Here is a 4,080-nt window from a genome sequence, read left to right as displayed (position 1 = left end):
TTAAAAGGTAGTGCCAAAATCTTTTTGGAGATCGTTGTTTCATTGTCTACCATACTTTTTTAATGATTTCCCCTCCCCTTTCTATTAAGACAAAGGATCATTGTAGAGTGAAAATGATGTCATCCAACAAGTTACGGTTGAAGCAAAAGGAATCTTGCTTTCGCGATGGATTAGCCCCTATGCTTAATAAAATCATGCATGAATTTAAAGTTGATAGGTAAGTACGTTCCAAATTCAGAATCTAGTGTGGCATGCATATTCAATACTTTCAAGCTCTTGATGGAGGTTCTAGATTTCTCAATTGGACAAAGCATCTAAGACTAACAAAGCTTTTGGATTGCTGAATTAGTTACAACATCAATGGAGTCCGGAAATACTTGTCGTGTGTGGATTTGTGATAGCTACTTGAACTCTTTCTCTAAATCTCTCTACTTATGTAAATAAATCTCTCCGGCTAATATCTTATCTAAAAGCTCAAAGCGTAAGCTGTCTCTAGATGGATGAGACACACAATGGGAATTTATAACTCTTCAAGTTAGTCGGTGAAGGAGGCTTGAAAATTTGGTCATAGTTTAGGTTCGGTCTACGCAGTGGCGGAGCCAGAAAATAATCTCAACTGGGGCACTCGAAAGTTAAAAAAAAATAAACAAATGAATTTAAACTTAAAATATATCAAAATTGTAATAAAAATAGGGAAATATCAATATCTATTTTTGTGCTAAAAAAGGCCAATATATTTTTTAAAGTACATATTTTATTAATAAAACTTATAATTTTTAGATTTTAGACAATTTTTCATAATGGAAATAGAATTTATCTTTGAACTTTGTAACTATATGAAAGAATACTATTAATGTTTTTTTTTTTCTGAGAAGAAATACTAGTATTAATGTTAGAAAAAAGAAAGAAATAATAAAAAAGAAAATATTAGCACATTGCTAAGAAGAAATTATAGTATTAATGTAAAAAAAAAAAGGAAAAAAAAAAAACACATTGCTGTTACCAGCAATCGAACCAATGACTAGCCAAAACACATGCATTTGCCTCAACCACCAAGACAAGGCAGCCCTCAATTATAATGTGCAACCAGATTGTATATATATCAAATCACACTGGGGCACGGGACCCATTGTGCCCCAACGTGGCTCCGCCCCTGGGTCTACGTTTAAATACTCTCCAATGTAATTAAAATTATTTTTTGTTTAGATACCCTCCAAAGTAATTAAAAAAAAATATTCCCCCCCCCCCTCCCTAAATTCTCAATACTCTATAGCTAGACATCTAAGAAGCAGTTAGATGAACAAAGAAAATCTGTAACTATTTGATCGAACATCTCGGGCGAACTTTGAAAGATAATCGGAAAAAAATTAGAGGTAATTACCACTAACTACAATTTGCTACATTTCCTTCCCATGCGCAGGGGTCAAAGACTACACGGTCTCCTTGCGGTCATTTACAGCTAGCTACAGTAATTGTTCATTTGTACTAAAGACATAAAGGATAGTTAAATTTCATGGAATTACGAATATTGCCACTCACCATATCACGATACATCAGCTCTCTCTCTCTCTCTCTCTCTCTCTCTCTCCCTCCCTCCCCAAAATCAAAACCTCTATTTCTCCCCTAAATCAAAAGCTCCATTTCAGCGGCGAAGCCACAAAGGGAGGTTCCGACGATGAAGCAACGAATTGAGGCTCCAGTGGCGAAGCAACGAATCGAGGATCTGGAAGCAAAGCAACAGATCTAGAATCCGGCGGAGCCGATCAACAACGAAAAGGACGAGGAAGAGCTTGAGGCCATCGCTCGCTCCGCCGACGAAGACACCGTTGAGGACAACTCCCGCCGGTCCGATGACGAGGCCGTGCCAACCGAGAACAACAACGACTTTGAAGAAGAGGTATATTTTCTATTAGGAGAGAATCTGGTTTGTTTTGGTTGGATCTGAGCTTTAGGTGTTGGCATTTATGTGCCCTAGAATTGTTTTCTTTTGTAATTTGTGGAGTTTGTTGCGTTGGGGAGTCATGGCTTTGGGATTGATTAGGTTTGCATGTTGTGATAGCGAGGGAGATAGAACAATGCCAAGACTTGGGGGTTCTTTGACTAATTTTTTCTGCATGTTCCGTTTTCGGAAGCTAGAACTAAGCAGAGGAGAAGAAAAGCTTGTTATGGACTTTTGCTATCTTTTTATTGCTTTTAATTCGAGAAATGCAGCTGTCTAGTCTCTTAGTGTAATTGTTGTTTTTGTCTCTTGTTTTTTGCTCCTTTTTTTAGGCCCAGCTTTCTTGCTGCATTATTTTTCTCAATAATATTTTTTTCCTATAGAAAAGGCCAGGGCTGTATTTTTGGGTTTGTTTTAATAGTTCTACAAGGAATTCATCTTAACATTTGGTATTGTTAAATTTATTTGCGTTGTTTAATTGTTTGAGGTTTCTTGTTGTAATTGCCAAAGCATTTGGGGCACACTTTGTCATCCCTTATCCTCTGTGTTGTCGGTTAACTTGCAGGATGGAGCTAATGAAAGCAATGCTGAAGTGAGCAAACGTGAGAAGGCCAGACTAGTATACTGCTGGGGATCAGTACACTACTGAGGGTCAGTATACTACTGGGGCTAGTATACTACTGAGGGTCAGTATACTACTAAGGGTCAATACTCTTATTTGCATTTATCATATACACAGATATATTAATCTTAATGGCAAAGAGGAAGCATGTTAATTTGCTACTATATGTAATATGCTTGCAGCATTGTATCTGTAAGATTTCTTTTACTTACCTTACTGAATGTCAGTAGCTTTAACTAAATGAATACATTCACTTAAATTTCTCTTCTATCATTTTGTAGTTTGACTGTGGAGCTAGCACATATATCCTAAACTATATACAACAAGTTGCAAATAACCAAGCAGTCAGGGACAGAAGTGTTTACGCAAACAATGTGCTACAAATTGAAAAGGAAATCAAAGAGAGCTTCAAGCACATGAGGAAATCTTGCTGGAGAAACTTCATCATGAGAAGAGGTGAAATTCAAGTAACTTGTATGTGAAAGCAGCAAAGTCAGAGATAAATGATATAGTGTTAAAGTTTCATATTGTAATATGTATAAATAGTTTTTTGGAATTATTAAATAAATGAGTTGTTTCTAAGAAAAATAAAGATGGAATGTAGAAATATTATTTTTTTCATAATGCTACTGATATTCAGTAGAATCCAAACCACAAGGGCAATTTCGTAATTTACTTGTCAGTAGAAATAATTCAAAAAGAGAAAGAATCTGACCGCAGGGTATAATACCTTGCGCATGGGCCTTGCACTCTAGTGCATGGGAATTCAAAAAAACAGGCCTGCTGATGGTAATTTATGAGATAAACGTGTAAGTAGTGGTAGTTTGCTAAAAAAATTACTGAATCTGAACGTGTTAGTTGACGATAGGGAGCATGAAGACCGGAGCAAATTATTGACATAACTATTGACTATAATTCAACCAACATAAGGTTGTGCTCAACAATTAATAAGCTCCGCTTTACACGGAAACCCTAATTTTGGCGGTGATGGTACAGTACTGAAAACCCTAGATAAAATAGAGTATTACATTGGGAATAATAGAGTATTTGCCGCCCAATCCTTATTTCAATTTATATTGCGGCTTGGCCTCTACTTTCTAAGAGACAAAGTCGCAGCAAGGACAATAATCTTTTGCTCATTAAAAAAGTTTGAAAAGCCACGATCATGATATTTTTATCTGAAACTGTTCTCTGTACAGGGAGGGAAATCAATCATGATCTCTTCCTCCTAATTTTAGCTTCGAAACAAAACATAAAAAGTGTACCACTGTTTGCTGCTATATATCAATAAGACCAATTATCGAAGGCTGCATATGCCCAAAACAAAAGCCTTGTAAATTGGAGCTGTGCGTGTTCCTTATGCAGGAAGTACTCATATTGCATACATACATTGATCACTAAAAATAGAAGTAATGCAGACAACTTATTGAAGAATTTCCTGTTAATTAAGTTGCTCTAGGAAATGAAGATTGGAGAAATCTTATAAATATACAGATGAACACAAATGACAGCTTTGTCT

General features: G+C 36.1%; 1 long non-coding RNA gene across 1 annotated transcript; it reads left to right on the top strand.

The window, feature by feature from the left end:
• The first annotated feature begins 1,599 nt into the window (after positions 1 to 1,599).
• On the top strand, positions 1,600 to 3,116 carry LOC133744341 (uncharacterized). The gene is made up of 3 exons (XR_009863414.1): positions 1,600 to 1,897; positions 2,505 to 2,625; positions 2,843 to 3,116. It is a non-coding gene; the product is annotated as an uncharacterized LOC133744341 (long non-coding RNA).
• The last annotated feature ends 964 nt before the right edge of the window (positions 3,117 to 4,080 follow it).

The sequence above is a fragment of the Rosa rugosa genome, chromosome 1, assembly GCF_958449725.1.
Source record: "Rosa rugosa chromosome 1, drRosRugo1.1, whole genome shotgun sequence".
Lineage (NCBI taxonomy): Eukaryota > Viridiplantae > Streptophyta > Magnoliopsida > Rosales > Rosaceae > Rosa > Rosa rugosa.
The sequence above is the reverse complement of the archived record's forward strand: the minus strand, read 5'-3'. Positions and strand labels throughout refer to the sequence as shown.